At 48.1% G+C, this 25803-nt stretch overlaps 1 protein-coding gene across 2 annotated transcripts in view; it reads right to left on the bottom strand.

Annotated features, from left to right (window-relative positions):
• Positions 1 to 20671, bottom strand: part of daam2 (dishevelled associated activator of morphogenesis 2) — a 186699-nt gene extending 166028 nt beyond the window's left edge. Inside the window, exon 1 of one of the 2 annotated variants that reach the window (XM_031902004.1) lies at positions 19451 to 20671. The gene's annotated coding sequence lies outside the window, so the exon portion shown is untranslated. Of the gene's footprint in view, positions 1 to 9269; positions 9533 to 19450 lie in introns of those variants that run through there. The other variant, XM_031902005.1, reaches the window with a different exon arrangement.
• Between the last annotated feature and the right edge of the window lie 5132 nt (positions 20672 to 25803).

The following is a 25803-nucleotide window of genomic DNA, read 5'->3' as shown; positions in this document are numbered from 1 at the left end:
TTAGTCTGACCCATGATTTGATGTTTATCAAACTATGTGGGTTCTGATTTGCTACACGCTGGCCACGTGAAGGTTCTAATACTGTCATTGGTTGGTTCTAGCCTTGGCCTTTCCAAATGATGGAAAACCCAATTATTTCAGGAAATGGCGACTTGTAACCAGACTTGTATTCCCTAGCAGCCCACAGCCAAAAGCCTTCAAGGAAATCTGGGAGCTGAAGTTCAGCAACATCTGAACATTTCCAACCCCTATCAATCAACAAACTATTTAAAGGGGACACATACATTGATATTCTGAGGCAATTTGCAATTGTTTTACATTTTTTAACTTTTTGTGGTTTTTCAGTTCTATATTATTATTATTATTATTATTATTATTAACATTTATTTATAAAGCGCCAACATATTCCGCAGCGCTGTTCTTTAGCTTTTAATTCCACAGCTCTCCAATTTTGGGATTTTAGCAGCTGGTTGCTAGGGTTTCGTTTACCTTAGCAACCAGGCAGTGATTAGAACGAGAGACTGGAATATGAACAGGCGAGGGACTGAATAAAAAGATAAGGAATAAAAAGTAATCGTTTTTTTGGCTGCCGGGGTCAGCGACCCCTTTTTGAAAGCTGTAAAGATGCAGAAGAGGGAGGCAAATAATTTAAAAACTATAGAAATAAGGGGCATTCTATAACATATGCGAATTCTGTGGCCTATCGGTTCTTGGTAAACTACAATTCCCATCATCCCCTGATAACCTGAAACCTAAACAAACCTGACCAGTCACCTTCTTGACAGTAATAGGGCCGATCCCTATAGGTCCCTATAGGGCCAATTCTCCAGGGGAAAATAAGTCGGTTCTAGAGGTTCTGCTACAATCGAGATCAGACTTTCCAATATCTCTCTGGGAATCCCATAACCCCCGGGACTTATAGAGCTATAATAGGTCTCCATGATGTCACGGCGCTCAATGAAAGCCCATGGCGCCTGTTGTTGTCTCACCTTGTTTTGGCCCTGAGTCCGACAGGACAGAACCAAGAGCAGTTTTATGGCCTGAGAGATTTGGGAGCCGGAGGAGCCAGATGAGATGGCCCCGCTCCAGAACATGAGCTCTTCCATTTCTGCCTGTCAGAGCGTTGCTGGGAGTTGGGAGCAGGTAATCTGGGAACCACTGCCTGTTTGGGGGGATTAGTGGCTCCGACATTCCTCCCCATTCGGGGGCCCCATTGTATTGCCTTACGCTCATTGTACTCGGCTCTACCCTGCGACCGGCCAAGTCTCTGTAAATTCAACTCCCAGAGAACTCACATTCCTCTGCCAGAGAGATATATATATATATACAGTATATACAGTATATGCCATAAAGCCGGAGTGATGGCTGTAACGAGGGGCTTTATACCAAACTCACCCCCCCCTACTCTCCAGCCCAGCGCCATCTGGGATTCATGGAATTCTGGTAGCAGCCATTTTTTCCCCAGTGTTCTGTCCTTTTAAAATCCATAAAACCGACAGGGCGACCGCTAGCCCTAATTCTCCAACTAACCCTGGGAATGTTCTGGTACTCTGATTGGCTACAGGTCAGTTTAGCCCTGTGAGCTGCATAGTTGCAGGTTGGTCTAGTCACTAGTGTATCCTAATGCTCTGATTGGCTAAAGGTTGGTTTAGTGTATCCTAATGCTCTGATTGGCTACAGGTTGATCTAGGTCTCTAAACATTGTAATGATCTGATTGGCTACAGGATGGTTTAGCATTTCCTAATGCTCTGATTGGCTAAAGGTTATTTCAGTGTATCCTAATGCTCTGATTGGCTACAGGTTGATCTAGGTCTCTAAACATTGTAATGATCTGATTGGCTACAGGATGGTTTAGCATTTCCTAATGCTCTGATTGGCTAAAGGTTGGTTTAGTGTATTATAATGCTCTGATTGGCTACAGGTTGATCTAGGTCTCTAAACATTGTAATGATCTGATTGGCTACAGGATGGTCTAGTGTATCCTAATGCTCTGATTGGCTAAAGGTTATTTCAGTGTATCCTAATGGTCTGATTGGCTAAAGGTTGGTTAAGTGTATTATAATACTCTGATTGGTTACCGGTTGATCTAGGGCTCTAAATTTCATTGTCCAAGTGATAATGACAATACAGATATTATTATTATTATTATTATTATTATTATTATTATTATTATTATTATTATTATTATTAATAATAAACATTGTAATGAGCTGATTGGCTACAGGATGGTCTAGTGTATCCTAATGTCTGATTGGCTTAAAGTTGGTTTAATGTATCCTAATGCTCTGATTGGCTACAGGATGGTTTAGCATTTCCTAATGCTCTGATTGGCTAAAGGTTGATCTATCCATCTAAACATTCTAGTACTGTGGCTACAGGTGGGTCTAGTTTTGTGAACACTGTAACTTTGTGATTGGTCTAGCCCTGTGAAGATTCTGATGATCTGATTGGCTACAGACTGAATCTAGCCTTTCCTTGCTTTAAAGCTGAGGACAAATGAATTGAATAGGCAATTACAGTAATCATAAAATAACTACTACACACGAGCGGGCAGCCTGAGAGCTACAGTCCAACTACATCTGCTGAATTATATTTAACAATCATAACCCTTATTGTCTCAATGTATCAGTGATGAGAATCACTAAGTTCTTGCACTTTTCTTTGTCTCCTGAATAAGAAGACGGGACCCCTCGGCTTTGTATAGAAGGACTGGGGTCATTGTCCCACCTTCACTGATTGGAAACAGAAGGGCATCGAGTAATGAGGCAACGAGCGGCCTCCTCAGTCCATGAGAATTGTGAATGGTATTTGAGCTGAATGTGGGAAGCCCTAGGGGGGGGTAGTTATAGGCTGAGTTATTGGCTGGGCTTCACCCCATGATCAAGATAAAGAATTTGAATTTGAATGATTTCCTTCGTAAGGGACCCGGGATCCATAAACATCTGAGGGACTTTGTGTACTGAGGCCTATTGCCACAGAAACCTGGCACTGAGACAGACGTGCCACGCTTGTGCCAACTTTCCCAGAGACGGCTGACAGCTATGAACTTCAGCCTGTGTGACTCTACCCTCCAATGTCAACAAAGGCTCCACAGCTCCCTGGGAAATGGCTCTGGCACACTCATATATCAGTCTGGTCATCTGCTAACAAAAAGGCAGCGAGACCGGCTCAGCCTGATAATGTTTGTAAGAAAACACCTCCCTGTTCCTGTGTTATACAGTATTGTCTATATAGCAAAGAAAGATGGGAACAGTAGGGCCAGATGGGGACAGTACGACAAGATGGAAACAGTAGGGCAAGATGGAGACAGTAGGGCAAGATGGAGACAGTAGAGCAAGATGGAGACAGTAGGGCAAGATGGGGACAGTAGGGCAAGATGGGGACAGTAGAGCAAGATGGAGACAGTAGGACAAGATGGAGACAGTAGGGCAAGATGGAGACAGTAGGGCAAGATGGAGACAGTAGGGCAAGATGGGGACAGTAGAGCAAGATGGAGACAGTAGGACAAGATGGAAACAGTAGGGCAAGATGGAGACAGTAGGGCAAGATGGAGACAGTAGGGCAAGATGGGGACAGTAGAGCAAGATGGAGACAGTAGGACAAGATGGAAACAGTAGGGCAAGATGGAGACAGTAGGGCAAGATGGGGACAGTAGAGCAAGATGGAGACAGTAGGGCAAGATGGGGACAGTAGGGCAAGATGGAGACAGTAGGACAAGATGGAGACAGTAGGGCAAGATGGAGACAGTAGGGCAAGATGGAGACAGTAGGGCAAGATGGAGACAGTAGGACAAGATGGAGACAGTAGGGCAAGATGGAGACAGTAGGACAAGATGGGGACAGTAGAGCAAGATGGAGACAGTAGGGCAAGATGGGGACAGAAGGGCAAGATGGAGACAGTAGGACAAGATGGAGACAGTAGGGCAAGATGGAGACAGTAGGGCAAGATGGAGACAGTAGGGCAAGATGGAGACAGTAGGACAAGATGGAGACAGTAGGGCAAGATGGAGACAGTAGGGCAAGATGGGGACAGTAGAGCAAGATGGAGACAGTAGGGCAAGATGGGGACAGAAGGGCAAGATGGAGACAGTAGGGCAAGATGGAGACAGTAGGGCAAGATGGAGACAGTAGGGCAAGATGGAGACAGTAGGGCAAGATGGGGACAGTAGGGCAAGATGGAGACAGTAGGGCAAGATGGAGACAGAAGGGCAAGATGGAGACAGTAGGGCAAGATGGAGACAGTAGGGCAAGATGGGGACAGTAAGGCAAGATGGAGACAGAAGGGGAAGATGGAGACAGTAGGGCAAGATGGGGACAGTAGGGCAAGATGGAGACAGAAGGGGAAGATGGGGACTGTATGGCAAGATGGAGACAGTAGGTTAAGATGGAGACAGTAGGGCAAGATGGAGACCGTATGGCAAGATGGAGACCGTAGGGCAAGATGGAGACAGTAGGGCAAGATGGAGACAGTAGGGCAAGATGGAGACCGTAGGGCAAGATGGAGACAGTAGGATAAGATGGAGACAGTAGGGCAAGATGGAGACCGTAGGACAAGATGGAGACCGTAGGGCAAGATGGAGACAGTAGGACAAGATGGAGACAGTAGGGCAAGATGGAGACAGTAGGACAAGATGGAGACTGTATGGCAAGATGGAGACAGTAGGGCAAGATGAAAACAAGAAGGAGAACATGGGTACAGTAGGACATATTGAAAACAATAGAACAACATAGGGACATTAGGACAAGATGTCAATAGATGGAGACAGTAGGGCAAGATGGGGACAGAAGGGCAAGATGGAGACAGTAGGGCAAGATGGAGACAGTAGGGCAAGATGGAGACAGTAGGGCAAGATGGAGACAGTAGGGCAAGATGGGGACAGTAGGGCAAGATGGAGACAGTAGGGCAAGATGGAGACAGAAGGGCAAGATGGAGACAGTAGGGCAAGATGGAGACAGTAGGGCAAGATGGGGACAGTAAGGCAAGATGGAGACAGAAGGGGAAGATGGAGACAGTAGGGCAAGATGGAGACAGTAGGGCAAGATGGAGACAGAAGGGGAAGATGGGGACTGTATGGCAAGATGGAGACAGTAGGGTAAGATGGAGACAGTAGGGCAAGATGGAGACCGTATGGCAAGATGGAGACCGTAGGGCAAGATGGAGACAGTAGGGCAAGATGGAGACAGTAGGGCAAGATGGAGACAGTAGGACAAGATGGAGACCGTAGGGCAAGATGGAGACAGTAGGACAAGATGGAGACAGTAGGGCAAGATGGAGACAGTAGGGCAAGATGGAGACAGTAGGACAAGATGGAGACTGTATGGCAAGATGGAGACAGTAGGGCAAGATGAAAACAAGAAGGAGAACATGGGTACAGTAGGACATATTGAAAACAATAGAACAACATAGGGACATTAGGACAAGATGTCAATAGTAGCATTAGTTGGAGACAATAAGCTAAGATGAAGTAGAGCAACACAGAGACAGTAGGGCAAGATGGAGATACTAGAACAACATGGAGGTATTAGGACTATATGACTATATGGACGTAGAAGAAGATGGTGCCAATAAGAGAGTTTGCAGTTTAATGCAATTAAATTTAGGGACAGTAGTACAAGATGGAGACAGTAAGAGAAGATAGGGGGTGTGGGACAAGATGGAGACAGTAGGGCAAGATGGAGATACTAGAACAACATGGAGGTATTAGGACTATATGACTATATGGACGTAGAAGAAGATGGTGCCAATAAGAGAGTTTGCAGTTTAATGCAATTAAATTTAGGGACAGTAGTACAAGATGGAGACAGTAAGAGAAGATAGGGGGTGTGGGACAAGATGGCCACCCAGGGGGCTCTGACCTTTTGCTTATATAACAGATAATTGTCCAATTAGTGTCCCTGCTGCTTCTCTTTAGCTCTCTGCCCAATCTGGGCTGAGACACAGAGGATTCTGGGAAGCTACCATTGTTGAGCTTTGGGTTAAGTAGTAAGGAGGTGGGGTTTAATAACATGGCAGCTCCCGCCAGCTATACATACAGAGAAGGAATGCTGCATGGATTATAGGGAATGTTCTGTACACGGGGGATAGTTCTGCTCCGACGGCTGGAGCTAATTCCCTGGCTAATGAGGGCACGGGGTATTGGGAGCAGGAAAACAGATTAATCCCAGGAGAAATGCCAGTAATGTGCTAATGTGGGGGCACAAGGGGGGACGTATCCTTTGCACTCGGGCGCCGGGCACAGCTTAGAGCTGGTAGTGAGTGGCTCATTGTTATGGGTCGGGGGCAAGAGCGGAGACACCAAGAGGGACAACACTGTGCCCCCTTAGTAGCCTAAAGGTGGCCATACACAGGCAGACACGAGCCCTTCAGAACATGTATGGGCACCCCCGCCGATATCTACCCGAGTCTGGCTGTGTATGTTCTCTGTACTGCTGGTTCTGACTCCTGAAACAATGTAGCAGAAGAAAAATGGGAATACATACCCTCCCATGCAGTTAACCTTCCCATGTCACTGCTGAACAAACATTTCTGCCCTGATGCCAAGGCTGTAACAAGGTACCAGGAGCCAATAGAGTCCCATTATGTGATAAGTGGGTTTGGCCTGCACTGATCCAGTTATACCCCGTGACACTCACATAGAGATAAAGGGTCAGTGACTCCCTAGCAACCACTTATGGCTTACAGTTCCTCACGGGGACATGTAATTATAATAAATAAAGAGACCAATCGCAACATTACTCTATAGCCACATATGTAGCGCTCAGTGCTGCCCCAGCGTTAGCCGGACGCCCCAAGCTCCATCTATTCCAGCCGCCGGCTTCAATCACACGGCACAGAAACCGGTGCCAGTTCCTGGCAGTTTTGTGCAGATGCAGCAAATAGTTGTCCGGCTGGACTAGTGGCCAAGCGTGGGCCGTGCCTAATTCTACTGAGCCCCCAGCATTGTGCTTAACCCCTTGCCCTGAAATTACTTCGACCCGTGCCTGAATGGCCGAGGGTATCCGTGTGGCACTCCCTTCTTTCAGCCCAAAGGTGAGCCCGGCAGCCATGTTTAAAGGGGAAGTACAGCTGTTCCATTCCATTAACTGCTTCTTCCTTAATTGGGGGATTTCTTGCATTTTAATGGGGGAAAGTTTTATTGGGCAATATTGCTTTAAGAATACAGCCCTGATGTTGCTGGACTACAGCTCCCAGCATGCCTCACCCTCCATTATATGTTACATTATTCTGGGATTTGTAGTCCGGCAACAGCTGAGTAACGTTTGGTTGAGCCGCGCTGTGCCGCAGGGTTTAGTTCCCCTTTAAATGCAAAAAGGAAGATGGCACTGGAATTCTCATAGTGGAAACTGCTAGAAAATAACAAGACCAAGGGTATAAACTGACCAACAATTCAGCCCCCTACATGATTGTGAATCACAAAAAAATCACACTGATACTCCTCACCGGCCCCCGGCTGCCCCTATTGTTGCAGCAACAGAAAGTTAAAGGAAAACCTCACTGAAATAATAAACTATTTATCCTTTCAATTGGGTCCTGGTGCCCCCGACTGCCCACAGAGGATTCTGGGAGCTGAAGTCCAAAAGCAGCAGGAGTGCTGCAGAAATGATATCCTTATATTATATCATTGTTTGCCCCTGAGCCCCACCAACATATATAAATATCCGTATACAAACGTCCCAGGACTGGGAATGGCCATTGGGAATGGCACGGAATGTTTCTTTAACTGACAGGTGGAACAGGGGCCCAAAATAGTCACCCCCCCCCCGGAGTAACCTCAGAAGAGCGGGGGTCTTGCCGGGCACAGGAACTGCAACACAGGAGCCGTATTACAGGGGAGGTTTATGTGACCCTTCTAGGAAATGTCACCATATGTTGGGATTAGCGGCAGGGAGAATACACAGTGCAGTAATCCCGGAATTAGCAATATAGGAAAGTTCCGATTCCAACACACAAGGAATTTTTTGTTAAATTCTAATTCTAGGGACTTCCCAGTATCCATTCATTCCTCATTCCCTTCCCTGCACTGCTGGTTCTGACTCCTGATACAACTCCCCAATATCCATTCATCCCTCATTCTCACTGGGTTTATAGTTATGTGTAACTGTCACTGTGTCTGTCCCTTTCCCTTCCCTGCACTGCTGGTTCTGACTCCTGATACAACTCCCCAATATCCATTCATTCCTCATTCTCACTGGGTTTATAGTTATGTGTAACTGTCACTGTGTCTGTCCCTTTCCCTTCCCTGCACTGCTGGTTCTGACTCCTGATACAACTCCCCAATATCCATTCATTCCTCATTCTCACTGGGTTTATAGTTATGTGTAACTGTCACTGTGTCTGTCCCTTTCCCTTCCCTGCACTGCTGGTTCTGACTCCTGATACAACTCCCCAATATCCATTCATTCCTCATTCTCACTGGGTTTATAGTTATGTGTAACTGTCACTGTGTCTGTCCCTTTCCCTTCCCTGCACTGCTGGTTCTGACTCCTGATACAACTCCCCAATATCCATTCATCCCTCATTCTCACTGGGTTTATAGTTATGTGTAACTGTCACTGTGTCTGTCCCTTTCCCTTCCCTGCACTGCTGGTTCTGACTCCTGATACAACTCCCCAATATCCATTCATCCCTCATTCTCACTGGGTTTATAGTTATGTGTAACTGTCACTGTGTCTGTCCCTTTCCCTTCCCTGCACTGCTGGTTCTGACTCCTGATACAACTCCCCAATATCCATTCATTCCTCATTCTCACTGGGTTTATAGTTATGTGTAACTGTCACTGTGTCTGTCCCTTTCCCTTCCCTGCACGGCTGGTTCTGACTCCTGATACAACTCCCCAATATCCATTCATCCCTCATTCTCACTGGGTTTATAGTTATGTGTAACTGTCACTGTGTCTGTCCCTTTCCCTTCCCTGCACTGCTGGTTCTGACTCCTGATACAACTCCCCAATATCCATTCATTCCTCATTCCCACTGGGTTTATAGTTATGTGTAACTGTCACTGTGTCTGTCCCTTTCCCTTCCCTGCACTGCTGGTTCTGACTCCTGATACAAATCCCCAATATCCATTCATTCCTCATTTTATAGTTATGTGTAACTGTCACTGTGTCTGTCTGTGACTGTCAGTCTTGCTAAAACAATGTAGAAGACATAGCTAGTGATTAACAAAGGGATAGATAGATAGATAGATAGATAGATAGATAGATAGATAGATAGATAGATAGATAGATAGATAGATGCTGCTTTCAGACCGGTGCAGACTCCCTTACCTCCTGTGATGCCCTTCAGACAGCCAAGGAGCCAAGCTCAATACATTCCCACAACACAGATCCATGTCAAGCCTTTAGGGCTGGGAATCTTCAAACCAAAGCAGCAAAAAGGTTCCTTCCAGATACAAACACAGGGCTCATTCCAATGGTCCAGCTTCTCTGACAGCCCCCCTCCCCGACTGCTGCAGGGATCTCACATAGGCCGAGCATGCTAAGCATTCCTGAACTGAAATACTCCGGCCCACTCTGTGTCCCTGCGTTCTACTGACTCCCAGCAACTGTACTACTCTCTCTACTTCCCATCGGCACTGCAGCTTCTACCTAATATATAGGGGCAGAGACAGGGGAAAGTGTTGGAAGGGTTACTGCCTGCCCTGCTCTCATTTCCCTACAGAAATAGGGGTTGGTAGCACTAGGTAGGTACCTAATATATAGGGGCAGAGACAGGGGAAAGTGTTGGAAGGGTTACTGCCTGCCGTGCTCTCATTCCCTACAGAAATAGGGGTAGGTAGCACTAGGTAGGTACCTAATATATAGGGGCAGAGACAGGGGAAAGTGTTGGAAGGGTTACTGCCTGCCCTGCTCTCATTTCCCCTACAGAAATAGGGGTTGGTAGCACTAGGTAGGTACCTAATATATAGGGGCAGAGACAGGGGAAAGTGTTGGAAGGGTTACTGCCTGCCCTGCTCTCATTTCCCTACAGAAATAGGGGTTGGTAGCACTAGGTAGGTACCTAATATATAGGGGCAGAGACAGGGGAAAGTGTTGGAAGGGTTACTGCCTGCCCTGCTCTCATTTCCCTACAGAAATAGGGGTTGGTAGCACTAGGTAGGTACCTAATATATAGGGGCAGAGACAGGGGAAAGTGTTGGAAGGGTTACTGCCTGCCGTGCTCTCATTCCCTACAGAAATAGGGGTTGGTAGCACTAGGTAGGTACCTAATATATAGGGGCAGAGACAGGGGAAAGTGTTGGAAGGGTTACTGCCTGCCGTGCTCTCATTCCCTACAGAAATAGGGGTAGGTAGCACTAGGTAGGTACCTAATATATAGGGGCAGAGACAGGGGAAAGTGTTGGAAGGGTTACTGCCTGCCCTGCTCTCATTTCCCTACAGAAATAGGGGTTGGTAGCACTAGGTAGGTACCTAATATATAGGGGCAGAGACAGGGGAAAGTGTTGGAAGGGTTACTGCCTGCCCTGCTCTCATTTCCCTACAGAAATAGGGGTTGGTAGCACTAGGTAGGTACCTAATATATGAGGGCAGAGACAGGGGAAAGTGTTGGAAGGGTTACTGCCTGCTCTGCTCTCATTTCCCTACAGAAATAGGGGTTGGTAGCACTAGGTAGGTACCTAATATATAGGGGCAGAGACAGGGGAAAGTGTTAGAAGGGTTACTGCCTGCCCTGCTCTCATTTCCCTACAGAAATAGGGGTTGGTAGCACTAGGTAGGTACCTAATATATGGACTCATAAATACAGTTCTGCCCATATCACAGCCAGGGCAGGTTTATTCCTATAGAAAGTCTAGATTTCATACCCTCAACCTCCAATAAAATGACCCCACCCCTGAGGATCCCTCCTGCTGCTGATGGAACTGCCCATGACTGAGGCCTATAACGGTACCAGCTGTTCCCCAGACACTGCAGCCCGGCATCCCCGCTATCTCCAGGCTCCATATAAAATGGGTTTATGGGTTTTACACTGGTATCAGGCATGTGGTTCCCCCCGGGGCACATTCCGGCGCCAGCAAATGCCAGTTCTGACTGCCTGAAACTGAGGAGAGTTCCTGGATATGATACAGAGGGATAATATTCATCCTTACTGAATGGGCTCCTCGGGGGCCGGCAGAGATCTGGGTTACCTGTTACCCCAAAGTTTGAGAAAAGGGGCCACTGACAATGTAGGGTGACACCCCCCAGTGCAACAATAGCCGGAGGGCCACAGGGTGAGCTTTTCCCCTAGGGCCACCATAAGAAATCCAAGGAACTAACTAGACCAAGGCAGTGGCCCTGGGGCACCAATGGGGCCCAGTCTAGACAATCACTAAATGCCTTATTTTGCTTTATTGCTGAAAAGAAAATGGACAAAAACCTAATTTCTACCCTGATCCTATAGCAGTTGTCTCTCCCCCACTGGGGGGCAGTTTGCTTCCTTCAGCCTGGGGAAGGGGCCCAATGAGTCCCCCAAAAAGATTATTTATTACAAAAAAAAGGGCTTTTGCCACGGAATTAACAAGAAATAGGGGGGCGCGCTAAGAAATGTAGAAGCTTCTAGAACTGCCAGAGAAATCTGTTGGCCACATGTCCCACCTGTCTGCATTTGGGCCCCTATAACTCCTCCCAGTGGCCCTTAGACATTTCAGGAATGAGAAGCAGGAAGGGGCTTCAAACAGCAAACCCCTCGCACTGAGTCACGTGCCCCCAAACACCACATTCCGAACTCTAAGGATGTAGTTTAACCACTTCCTCCCATACCATAGGCCTTGCCTGCCTCGCTTGTCGTGAGGGGGATTCTGGGATTTGTAGTACAAGAGCAGTTTGAAGCATCAGGTTGTATCAGCTATAGAATCAATAGAATCTTTTTGGGGGGTTTGGCCGAACACCCTAATCCTTCGTGAAAGATTCGCCTGAACGCTGATCTGAATCCAAATCCAAATTGCATATGCAAACTAGGCTCCGGAAGGGTTAAATAGAAGCGCGCGTAACCAAAAGTCACGTGATTTTAAAGGGGAAGTAAACCCAACCATAACGCTGCCCCACTGCGCCCCCTAGTTTTGCATAGATGTTGCTGGACTACAGCTCCCAGCATGCCTCACCCTTCATTATATGTTACATTATTCTGGGATTTGTAGTCCGGCAACAGCTGAGTAACGTTTGGTTGAGCCGCGCTGTGCCGCAGGGTTTAGTTACCCTTTAATGTAGTGATTCCCGGTTCTCGGTTTAGGCAGACACTGAATCTAGTCGATAAAGACAGAATCCCGGACCGAGCACCCCTAGAATCTATAGGATCTAAAGAGTCTCTGGCCTGTAGCAGAGGTGCTGCCATATACAGAGGGACCCGAGGGCTGGATGTAACCTTACTGTGCAGCGCTGGGGGTTACAATGCGACTTTAACTCAAACACCCTCTTCCTTAAATGGAAAGCAGGAACGCTAAGTTGCATTTATGGGATTCCAGCGTATGGAGCAGTTTCCACGATGTCAGGGGCCCCTCTGTGGCTTCCGCAGGAGCTGGAAGGACCATCTGGATGGCTGTGTCCCTGGAACGGGCCGGCTCCCAGGCTCCCAGGCTCCCAGGCTCCCGGGGTCACACAGTGTGGGGAAGAGCCCCATTGCAGCAGGATATTTAAGGCTCTTGGAGTTAAAGCCCACGTGCTTAACCCTTTATATAATGTTTCCTCTGTCGGCTCCGGCCCCCAAGCAATGGCAGGAACAGCAGCATTCAGCAAGGGAATACTGAGCTCAGCAATACGGGGTGCCAAACCCCCAACAACCAATCAGTAAGGAAAGCTCTGGCCTATAGATCTTGTGCTGTAGTAGAACTAGAGCTCACACAACATCCACAGGCATCTGCTGTCACTGTTACTGTTAAAGGAGACATATTGGATAAACAAACCCCTAACCCTGTAGGTAATTATGAATAATTCCCTTTGGGCTAAAAATGATCATTATCTTTGAAACTGGCCCCTTTATTGGAGCTCCCTATAGATCCTCTCAGGTCCCTGTCTGGGTTGCATATGAGGGGTGGGTGTGCCAGAAGCTTCAGTTCCCTATCAGGTCAGCCTAGCTGCTGATTGGTTCCTATCCTAAAGTGCTGCAGGCATCCCTAAACAGCCTGGGGAAGGAGGCAGCAGGAAGTGGCACAGATGGGCGGGGCTAGTGGGGTTTGGGAAAATTTCTCAATAGATCTGCCCAAAACCCATCTTGTCCTACCGTCTCCATCTTGCCCTAATGTCTCCATCTTGTCCTACTGTCTCCATCTTGCCCTAACGTCTCCATCTTGTCCTACTGTCTCCATCTTGCCCTACTGTCTCCATCTTGCCCTACTGTCTCCATCTTGCCCTACTGTCTCCATCTTGTTCTACTGTCTCCATCTTGCCCTAATGTCTCTATCTTGCCCTACTGTCTCCATCTTGCCCTACTGTCTCCATCTTGCCCTAATGTCTCCATCTTGCCCTACTGTCTCCATCTTGCTCTACTGTCTCCATCTTGCCCTACTGTCTCCATCCTGCCCTACTGTCCCCATCTTGCCCTACTGTCCCCATCTTCTCCTACTGTCTCCATCTTGCCCTACTGTCTCCATCTTGCCCTACTGTCTCCATCTTGCCCTACTGTCTCCATCCTGCCATACTGTCCCCATCTTGCCCTACTGTCCCCATCTTCTCCTACTGTCTCCATCTTGCCCTACTGTCTCCATCTTGCCCTAATGTCTCCATCTTGCCCTACTGTCTCCATCTTGCTCTACTGTCTCCATCTTGCCCTACTGTCTCCATCCTGCCCTACTGTCCCCATCTTGCCCTACTGTCCCCATCTTCTCCTACTGTCTCCATCTTGCCCTACTGTCTCCATCTTGCCCTACTGTCTCCATCTTGCCCTACTGTCTCCATCCTGCCATACTGTCCCCATCTTGCCCTACTGTCCCATCTTCTCCTACTGTCTCCATCTTGCCCTACTGTCTCCATCTTGCCCTACTGTCTCCATCTTGCCCTCCTGTTTCCATCTTGTCCTACTGTCTCCATCTTGCCCTACCGTCTCCATCTTGCCCTACTGTCTCCATCTTGCCCCTACTGTCTCCATCCTGCCATACTGTCCCCATCTTGCCCTACTGTCCCCATCTTCTCCTACTGTCTCCATCTTGCCCTACTGTCTCCATCTTGCCCTACTGTCTCCATCTTGCCCTACTGTCTCCATCTTGCCCTCCTGTTTCCATCTTGTCCTACTGTCTCCATCTTGCCCTACCGTCTCCATCTTGCCCTACTGTCTCCATCTTGCCCTACTGTCTCCATCCTGCCCTACTGTCCCCATCTTGCCCTACTGTCCCCATCTTCTCCTACTGTCTCCATCTTGCCCTACTGTCTCCATCTTGCCCTACTGACTCCATCTTGCCCTACTGTCTCCATCTTGCCCTACTGTCCCCATCTTGCCCTACTGCCTCCATCTTGCCCTACTGTCTCCATCTTGCCCTACTGTCCCCATCTTCTCCTACTGTCTCCATCCTGCCCTACTGTCTCCATCTTGCCCTACTGTCTCCATCTTGCCCTACTGTCCCCATCTTGCCCTACTGCCTCCATCTTGCCCTACTGTCTCCATCTTGCCCTACTGTCCCCATCTTCTCCTACTGTCTCCATCTTGCCCTACTGTCTCCATCTTCTCCTACTGTCTCCATCTTGCCCTACTGTCCCCATCTTGCCCTACTGTCCCCATCTTCTCCTACTGTCTCCATCTTGTCCTACTGTCCCCATCTTCTCCAACTGTCTCCATCTTGCCCTACTGTCCCCATCTTCTCCTACTGTCTCCATCTTGCCCTACTGTCTCCATCTTGCCCTACTGTCCCCATCTTGCCCTACTGTCCCCATCTTCTCCTACTGTCTCCATCTTGTCCTACTGTCCCCATCTTCTCCTACTGTCTCCATCTTGCCCTACTGTCCCCATCTTCTCCTACTGTCTCCATCTTGTCCTACTGTCCCCATCTTCTCCTACTGTCTCCATCTTGCCCTACTGTCCCCATCTTCTCCTACTGTCTCCATCTTGCCCTACTGTCCCCATCTTGCCCTACTGTCTCCATCTTGTCCTACTGTCCCCATCTTCTCCTACTGTCTCCATCTTGCCCTACTGTCTCCATCTTGCCCTACTGTCTCCATCTTGCCCTACTGTCTCCATCTTGCCCTACTGTCTCCATCTTGCCCTGTTATAGCAAATGTTTGGCCCCTAAAGGCAGCTCAGTATTCAGACCCCTGTGGAACAGACTGCACCATATTTAAACCCTGTCTGTTCTCACAGGGACAGAACAACAAGGCTGCAATTTACCCCCCCCCCCCCCCCCCCCATTCGCTGCGGTACAGACAGATTCTGGGACAGTGACTTCACCAGGACAGAGACACATTTCTATTTGTCACTGTCTCACCCCAAGTGGCGCTTTGCCCCTCACTGCCCCCTGACTCGCTTGCTGGGAGTTGCAGTTCCACTCAGAGAGTTACAGGTTGGAGGCTGAGGGTCCGCATGCAAATTCTTTCAATTGACCCCAAAACCCATAGCGGGGGGAACATCTGCTCTGTGACTGGGAGTCGAGAATTCCAAGTTGCGCCTGAGATACAATAACAAGCAGAGCAGCAGTGAGTGCGGCACAGAGGGGCATTGTGAGACCCCCCATTCCTGCTTCATTAGCTGCCCCCGTGGCCCGCACCCCCCCCGAATGGGAACCATATTGTGTAAACACCAACGTCTGTACAAGGAGCTGCCGTCTGTACCTGTCTCAGCACCCCAAGCCCACAGCTCCAGTGCATGATGGGAAAAAATAAGAACTGGCATTAGAGAGGTTAAATCAATGTTTTTTAAAGGAGCTATAACTTGCCCTTTAATGGGAGTTTAGCGCCGTTTAATAAGATATAAGGCCAAGGATATTCAACCTGTTGTGGCTGAACTACAACTACCATCATCCTCCAGTGCACAGACCATTAACCCCAATTCCAGGCACTGGAGGAACAAATGGGACAAGTATTCCCCCAAAATAGTATCGATTGTGTCCAACTTACCCTTCTATCTCATCATCATCATATTATATATACACACATATAGTACCAGCAAGTTACTCATCACTTTACATTAATAGTCACATTCTCTACTTGTTCTCCTACTGTCCCCATCTTGTCCTACTGTCTCCATCTTGTCCTACTGACTCCATCTTGCCCTACTGTCTTCATCTTGTCCTACTGTCTCCATCTTGCCCTACTGTCTCCATCTTCTCCTACTGTCTCCATCTTGCCCTACTGTCTCCATCTTGTCCTACTGTCTCCATCTTGCCCTACAGTCTCCATCTTGCCCTACTGTCTCCATCTTGTCCTACTGTCTCCATCTTGCCCTACTGTCTCCATCTTGCCCTACTGTCTCCATCTTGCCCTACTGTCTCCATCTTCTCCTACTGTCTCCATCTTGCCCTACTGTCTCCATCTTGCCCTACTGTCTCCATCTTGCCCTACTGTCTCCATCTTGCCCTACTGTCTCCATCTTGTCCTACTGTCTCCATCTTGTCCTACTGCCCCCATCTTGCCCTACTGTCTCCATCTTGCCCTACTGTCCAGCTTGACAATGGGTTTGGACCCCAAAACAGAATTCCATCCTATTGTTTTTCTATGGGACACATGAATTCTGAAATAACTGCTTTAGGGCTATTAGATCCTTATTCAGTGCTATTCAGAATCAGGGAATCACTGCCCCACTGAGCTGACAATCAGGTTTCAGTGTCAGGGGGATAATATCAAGATCTGAAGCCAGGTCACCCCGGGTCACTTAACCCCAGAATAGCCATGTCCCTTTGTGCCCGGCTATGAAGGCTGCGCTTCCCATTATAACCAGTTCCCTGACTCAGCAACTGGGAATGCACAGAGCTCCCCAACCGGCGTCTCCTTGTGGGGGGGGGACAGGGGCAAATGGACAAAGTCATCAAAACATAAGGGGGGGGTGGTTTCAGTACGGCCCATTAATAATACAGCATAGGGCTGGCCAACCTGAGGCCCTTGAGCTCTTGTTGTACTATAACTCCCAGTACTCCATGGCTGCTTTCTGTACTGTAACAACTACTGGAGGTTTGTAATTTACTGAAGATACTGTCTCCATTTTGCCCAGAGGTAGGTACAGGGGGGTATGGAGACAGCAGTGACCCCCCAAGAGGGGAACATGTAACAGTTTGGCCGTTTTTGGTTAAGAAAAACAACGGCCTGAAACTGAGTCGGAACTTCCCAGTTTAATGAGACACTGGGGGGGCGACAGGTTAGTACTGGGGCTTGGGAACCGCTGTATCAATCACTAGCTGTCAGGCCGAGGCAATCTGCCAGTTTGTGCAGAGTTAAAGGGGAGGTTAACCTCAGGATTAACATTCAGCAACTCATGAACAGAAGTATGGGAATGGCCAAACTACAACTCTCATCCCTGACGGACACAGGCTAAGTGCAGCAGACTTGGTGCATATATATATATATATATATATTCCTTATCTACCCAGAATACAGATATGTGGCCTATTGAGTACAGCAAAGGTGGATAAATGCAGTGCATGTACTCTCAATGGCCCACTGGGTTGTTTCTGATAGATCCAGAGGAAATGATTGGCTACTGTCAGTACCCAGAGAAGTTGTACCTGTGGCACTGCTGGGAGCAGCTGCGCCCCCTGTTGGGAGAAACACACACTGCGCTGTAGCAGCCCCCAGGCAGGACTTGGCTGACTATAAACAATACAAGTCACAATTGGTTTGCCCCCCAGGATCCCAGAAATAAGCATCAAAATAGCAGGACACACAAGTCTGCGGGGTCCCCCTGTTGCACCCCAAGGATTTCCTTGTCACCTAAAGGAACTAAATAAACTCCACTGGCTAAAAGGTTAATTAAGAATTCATTATATATATATATATACATTCCCCATGGCTGCACAGAAACCAGCACAGCCGACAGCGTGAAGTTAACGAGCGGCTAATTAGCAGCAGGATTTGGCTTTTATTATATTCCCCAAGGGGCCCCGCTATTTCCCCCCAATGTGGCCCCCGGGGGTCAGTGAGCTCCATGTCGCTGTGAGTTCACAAGGGATTTACCAGCCGCGCAGCCTTTTGTTGCGACAATCTGCATGGCTGGCGCATTTTTCCCTGCGCTCGTCAGTCGGAAACGTGTGGCCCTTTCAAAATACACAATGGGCCCCGCAGAGTTTGCTTTTTAACTCTGCCTGCCCTGGAAGGGTTAAACCCCCATGCTCTCTAGTGATCTGTATGAGCCCCTAAGTGGCTAATTATCAATTAAATGAGATGCACTCTGCATGGCGGTGCTGACAGCATTTCAGTCTGCAGCAGGCTTTTACACTAACTGTCTATTTAGCTGTATGTATGTATATCTTTATTTATAAAGCGCTTTTATCATGTAAAGGGGCAATGCCAATGGGGCACCTCAGCTTTTTACAATAGGGATGAAGGGTTAAGTATGGCTGTATGGCACCATAGAATTCAGTGCAGTCTGCAGCAGGCTTTTACACTAACTGTCTATTTAGCTGTATGTATGTATATCTTTATTTATAAAGCGCTTTTATCATGTAAAGGGGCAATGCCAATGGGGCACCTCAGCTTTTTACAATAGGGATGAAGGGTTAAGTATGGCTGTATGGCACCATAGAATTCAGTGCAGTCTGCAGCAGGCATGTACACTAACTGTCTATTTAGCTGTATGCATGTATGTATATCTTTATTTATAAAATGCTACTTATCATGTAAAGGGGCAATGCCAAGGGGGCACCTCAGCTTTTTACAATGAAGGGTTAAGCAGTAATGTGTTTAGACGCAGGGCGTATGGCACTATAGAATTCAGTGCAGTCTGCAGCGGGCATGTACAGTAACTGTCTATTTAGCTGTATGTATGTATATCTTTATTTATAAAGTGCTACTTATCATGTAAAGGGGCAATGCCAAGGGGGCACCTCAGCTTTTTACAATGAAGGGTTAAGCAGTAATGTGTTTAGATGCAGGGTGTATGGCATGGTGGAATTCAGTGCAGCCCGCAGCGGGCACAACAGAAGTGAGAGCAGCTTGTACAGATCCCAGCAGCTGACACAAAAACCATGTGTTCCCTTTTAATCAGCCCTTCATCCCCCCCCCCTCCCCGCCTCCTACCCCTTTAACCCTTTCATATCAAACACACAACAGCTTCTTTTACAGTGCAGCTGCTGGATTGGCCAGCTTGTGCTGCAGGGGTTAAACGGCATCAGCAGACAGCGGGCATCGGAGTAAAAGCAATCATTATACTGGGCATGGGGGCAGCAGGATACTGCGGGTGCCCAGGGGCAGTGAGATCTGCTCCTACTGGTTAGTGAAAGGGTTAAAGCTGTATGTTGGGGCAATTAAAGGGAAGGTGCGGGGCTGTTTGTGCAGCTGTAGTGCTAATAACAATGTGGGGCAGGAGGGGAAGGGTGCTGGGGGGTTAAGGTGGCACTTACCGGAGTTCCTGTGGGTGAGTGATGCAGTGACGGGCACTAAGGATCCCCCTGTTTGTGCCCAATGCCAGGGATAGGGGTAGAATGCTCCGCGGTAGGTCCTTTGGCAGTGGGTGCCAGTCTCTAGCCTTGGCACAGATATGTGTAAGCCTCCTGTAAATCCCTGATCTAATGGGTCTGTCCCTCTGGCAATGCCCGGAGTCTTGGGTACCACTGGCAATACTGCACCAATGCCCTTCTCTTTGTCCTGGGTACCGCTGAGAATGCCCTTCTTTTCCCGGGCACCAGTAAGTACCCCTCTCCGTCCCTGGGCACTGGTAAGAACACCCTTCAGCTTTCCCTGGGCACCACTGATAATGCCCTTCTCTTTGTCCAGGGCACCAGTAAAAGCACCAGCAAGACTGCCCTTGTGCCCTGTACGCGGGTGCCCAGTTCCTGTGCGGTAAGGTTGGCATCCACCTGCTCTCACTGCTCGGCAATGATGAATCTCTGCAGAGGAACGGATGCCCTTCTGTCACTACCCTGGCACAGAATAGAAGGGCCGAGTCCTAAATGAGACAAGACGATGCCCGACCCTTAGTCGACTGGCACAGGAGATATTTTCCAGTTTTGATAAAAACCCGGAGACGGTGCCCACGTCTCCTCCTCTTGCAGAAGAACAAGTAACAAGGTGACTGTGCCAATTGGCAAAGGAAAAGGTGCCCGATTCGCAATTGTGCCTCCCCTGTAACAGAGGAGAAGGTGCCCCCCTGGCAGAGGGTACAGTACCAAGAGTATCGTGCAGCTAATCCTATTATAGATAAGGTGCCCTCCTCCCTGGCACAGAGCAGCCTGGGTTCCTGGCAGAGATGAGGGTGACCAGCTCTCAGCCCCGGGCATACGAAGGGTGCCCTCGTTTCTCTCCCCTGGCAGAGAAGGAGGTGTGCCCCCTGCTAGAACAGGCAAAGTACAGCCCCCAGCCAGAGAGTGCAGTGTGCCCGGCGGGTTCCCCTTGGCACCGCGGAGCTGTGTAGATGGGCAGGCTGTGCCGGAGCACAGAGGGTGTGAGTGCTGCTCGTTGCTCTGCGCTGGGAGTCACATCAGGAACTGTTTTTCCATCCCAGAGCTCAGGCATTGGGGCAGGGCCCTCCCTCCGCCGCTACTGTGCAACGCCAGGCCTTAAAGGGGCAGCGGGACACAAACATGCCAGGCTGCCACCCTGGGCACCCACCTCTGCTATGGTATCTGTGCCCACTGAGCTTCTCCCATTGGCAATGCCGTCTCTCCTGGGGGTTAAATGATAAGGAGAAGGGGCAGATTCCCATTGCCTGGCACTAAAGCAGGGGGCAAACCGGGCATCTGATTTCTGGGGGGGGTTAAAGAATTGTGGACCCTCCCCCCTATGCAGATAGCTGCAATTCTGCCAATTGCATCGCACTTCTCTTTGCTACACTCAGTAGGCCAGTTGTTTGCCGGCAAGCTCTCCTGCTTCCTACCCCTCTGCTATTACTGACAGAGGATTCTGGGACTTGTAGTCCAACTGAAGAGTTGACGTCGTCATATAATACAGGACAGGCCTTATTTTTAATGCCCCCTTTAAATTCTATTCAAGGGATATGGGGGGGCGGAAACTAATGTCAGCAGGTACCCCCACCCCCTATAAAGGGTTAATGGAGTGGAGCTGCAATTCTGCCAATTACATCGCACTTCTCTTTGCTACACTCAGTAGGCCCGTTGCTTGCAGAAAGAGGATAGGCTCTCCTGCTTCCTACCCCTCAGAGGATTCTGGGACTTGTAGTCCAACTGCAGAGTTGACGTCGCTGAAAGATAATGCGGGTTCTGTCGGGGCTTTATCTGGAGAGGAGGTGCCCGTCTGAAGCAATATGAATTGAATTTGTATTTGCTACACTCCATAGGCCAGTTCTTTACAAGGGAATATAAACAATATATTAATGCAGGTCTATGTATGTCTGAAGTAAGACCCTCTAGCAGTTTAACTACAACTCCCAGCATCCTTTGGACATCTCTGTTGCAGACTATAGGGGTAAGTGGTGCAGCCATACTGCCTTCAGCCAATAGATGGCGCCCAGTAGGTACTCTGCTTGCTGCACTCTATAGGCCACATGGATAGGCACACAGGAGTAAGGCACCCTAAGTGCTGCAGTGGATTCTGGGAGTTTTCATTGCTATAAGTAGGCACTTAGTGATTAACTCTGGGATAACTGTGCTGTGCCAACCAGCTGCCCCCTCATTGTGCCAACTGCCTTCTGCCTATGGCAACAGCTGATACTGCCCTGTGCCAGCTGACTCCTGCCCATGGGAACCAGATGATAATACTTTGTACCCAGCAGCCCCCCCCATCCATGTCTAATAGCCCCCAGTCCATTAAAGGGCCCCACTATATACACAATATACTCCCCTTTTATTGCTCTGTTATTCCATATAATATAGGACAGGCCTCCGTTTTAATGTCCCCTTTAAATTCTATTCGAAGGATATGGGGGGGGGGGAACTAATGTCAGCAGGAACCCCCACCCCTATAAAAGGTTAATGGAGTGGGGGCGGGGCATGCTCACTAATCCCTCCCCATGGGCTGTATCACAGCAGGAAGCTGCTTATGTAATCTAATTAAATATTAAATGAGAGATTCATTAACAAGAAAATTAGCAAAAGGGAGGTGTTAACAGGGAGTTGGGGGGGGGGGGGTCACAGCAATTTTTTTTTCATTTACCCAGAATCCCCCTTTAGGCCGGTCTCCCAGTAGGCAGCTCGAGTGCAGGGGCCCAAAGTGCAGATGTGGGGGCCACAGTGTTGGAAAGTAGGGGCATCAGAATGAGCAAGTGTTGGGCTGCAACTCCCAGCACCCTGTATAGGCAGAGGCTGCACCTTGGGGGGGAGGAGGGAGAGTATCATTGGTGGGAGTATAGGGTATTAAAATGCTTGATGATGCCTAAGGGAAGCCCATAGGATGCTTTACCCACAGGCCTGTACAGCAGCCCCATAGACTTTCACTTCTGGCTTTCTCATATGTTATGGGGCTGGTGTAGATCACAGGCTCCCCCTACTGGTCAGCACTGGTTCTCTCAAAGAACTAATGACAGTGTATTTTGTCATGTACTATCTATCTATCTATCTATCTATCTATCTATCTATCTATCTATCTATATCTATCATCTATCTATCTATCTATCTATCTATCTATCTATCTATCTATCTATCTATCATCTATCTATCATCTATCTATCTATCTATATATATCTATCTATATCTATCATCTATCTATATCTATCATCTATCTATCTATCTATCTATCTATCTATCTATCATCTATATATCATCTATCTATCTATCTATCTATCTATCTATCTATATCTATCATCTATCTATCTATCATCTATATATCATCTATTTATCTATCTATCTATCTATCTATCTATCTATCTATCTAGCTATCATCTATCTATCTATCTATATATCTATCTATTTATCTATCTATCATCTATTTATCTATCTATCTATCTATCTATCTATCTATCTATCTATCTATCTATAAATCATCATCTATCTATCTTCAGCCTCACTTAACACTCCATTGTTCTCTCACTGTCCACAAACTTTAATATACCTATGCAGCCATAGTTTTATGGTATCTCTGTACAGGCTATGAGCAAACTTAGGGGGCTGTTCCTGCTGAATTGTGCTTAGTACAGGGGAATCCCTATGTGCCATAGTTTTATGGTATCTCTCTGTACAGGCTATGAGCAAACTTAGGGGGCTGTTCCTGCTGAATTGTGCTTAGTACAGGGGAATCCCTATTTGCCATAGTTTTATGGTATCTCTCTGTACAGGCTATGAGCAAACTTAGGGGGCTGTTCCTGCTGAATTGTGCTTAGTACAGGGGAAACCCTATTTGCCATAGTTTTATGGTATCTCTCTGTACAGGCTATGAGCAAACTTAGGGGGCTGTTCCTGCTGAATTGTGCTTAGTACAGGGGAATCCCTATGTGCCATAGTTTTATGGTATCTCTCTGTACAGGCTATGGGCAAACTTAGGGGGCTGTTCCTGCTGAATTGTGCTTAGTACAGGGGAATCCCTATGTGCCATAGTTTTATGGTATCTCTCTGTACAGGCTATGAGCAAACTTAGGGGGCTGTTCCTGCTGAATTGTGCTTAGTACTGGGGAATCCCTATGTGCCATAGTTTTATGGTATCTCTCTGTACAGGCTATGAGCAAACTTAGGGGGCTGTTCCTGCTGAATTGTGCTTAGTACAGGGGAATCCCTATGTGCCATAGTTTTATGGTATCTCTCTGTACAGGCTATGGGCAAACTTAGGGGGCTGTTCCTGCTGAATTGTGCTTAGTACAAGGGAATCCCTATGTGCCATAGTTTTATGGTATCTCTCTGTACAGGCTATGAGCAAACTTAGGGGGCTGTTCCTGCTGAATTGTGCTTAGTACAGGGGAATCCCTATTTGCCATAGTTTTATGGTATCTCTCTGTACAGGCTATGAGCAAACTTAGGGGGCTGTTCCTGCTGAATTGTGCTTAGTACAGGGGAAACCCTATTTGCCATAGTTTTATGGTATCTCTCTGTACAGGCTATGAGCAAACTTAGGGGGCTGTTCCTGCTGAATTGTGCTTAGTACAGGGGAATCCCTATGTGCCATAGTTTTATGGTATCTCTCTGTACAGGCTATGAGCAAACTTAGGGGACTGTTCCTGCTGAACTGTGCTTAGTACAGGGGAATCCCTATGTGCCATAGTTTTATGGTATCTCTCTGTACAGGCTATGGGCAAACTTAGGGGGCTGTTCCTGCTGAATTGTGCTTAGTACAGGGGAATCCCTATGTGCCATAGTTTTATGGTATCTCTCTGTACAGGCTATGGGCAAACTTAGGGGGCTGTTCCTGCTGAATTGTGCTTAGTACAGGGGAATCCCTATGTGCCATAGTTTTATGGTATCTCTCTGTACAGGCTATGAGCAAACTTAGGGGGCTGTTCCTGCTGAATTGTGCTTAGTACAGTGGAATCCCTATGTGCCATAGTTTTATGGGATCTCTCTGTACAGGCTATGAGCAAACTTAGGGGGCTGTTCCTGCTGAATTGTGCTTAGTACAGGGGAATCCCTATGTGCCATAGTTTTATGGGATCTCTCTGTACAGGCTATGAGCAAACTTAGGGGGCTGTTCCTGCTGAATTGTGCTTAGTACAGGGGAATCCCTATGTGCCATAGTTTTATGGGATCTCTCTGTACAGGCTATGAGCAAACTTAGGGGGCTGTTCCTGCTGAATTGTGCTTAGTACAGGGGAATCCCTATGTGCCACAGTTTTATGGGATCTCTCTGTACAGGCTATGGGCAAACTTAGAATTGTTTAATTACTTAGTATGTTAATCCCGGCATCACTGGGGTTAAATCTGCCACTGGGGACGCTCAGCCCGGAGCGTGAGTGAGGGCCGATTCCAGCAGGAACAGTTTCCCACAAGGATCCATGTACAGTGAGTGGAATCAGCCGGGATTTCACGGCTTGTAAATTCTCCCATCAAACAACCTGAGCTCCTGGGAAGTTTATGTGAGGGAATAAGAACTGAGCCCCTGGTTGGTCCCAGAAACCTGAGTAGGGCCATAAAGGGGCCCCGGCTGGGGGCTGATGCCAGGGGCCACCCAACACCCTCTCTGTGGGAATAATAGGGCAGTTTTTATTTCCGGGTAACATGAAACATGGACTGTAAGGAACCCAGCACCCATCTCTTCTGTTGCACCCCAGGGCCCCATAATCTGCCCCACAATCTGCCCTACTGGGGGCACTGTCCTACTGCAACTCCTAATGGTACCTACTGGTGGGGGAATTAATTTCCTGTTACTCACCTGCTTCCTTTTACATCAGTCCCTGCCCCAATGAGCTTACAATCTAAGGTCCCTATCCCATTCCCATCAGCCCCTTCCCCAGTGAGCTTACAATGTAAGGTCCCTATCCCATTCCCATCAGTCCCTGCCCCAGTGAGCTTACAATCTAAGGTCCCTATCACATTCCCATCAGCCCCTGCCCCAGTGAGCTTACAATCTAAGGTCCCTATCCCATTCCCATCAGCCCCTGCCCCAGTGAGCTTACAATCTAAGGTCCCTATCCCATTCCCATCAGCCCCTGCCCCAGTGAGCTTACAATCTAAGGTCCCTATCCCATTCCCATCAGTCCCTGCCCCAGTGAGCTTACAATCTAAGGTCCCTATCACATTCCCATCAGTCCCTGCCCCAGTGAGCTTACAATCTAAGGTCCCTATCCCATTCCAATCAGCCCCTGCCCCAGTGAGCTTACAATCTAAGGTCCCTATCCCATTCCCATCAGTCCCTGCCCCAGTGAGCTTACAATCTAAGG

The sequence above is a fragment of the Xenopus tropicalis genome, chromosome 5 (assembly GCF_000004195.4).
Source record: "Xenopus tropicalis strain Nigerian chromosome 5, UCB_Xtro_10.0, whole genome shotgun sequence".
In the NCBI taxonomy this organism is placed as follows: Eukaryota; Metazoa; Chordata; class Amphibia; order Anura; family Pipidae; genus Xenopus; species Xenopus tropicalis.
Note: the sequence above shows the minus strand (reverse complement) of the source record. Positions and strands in the feature narration are given on the sequence as shown.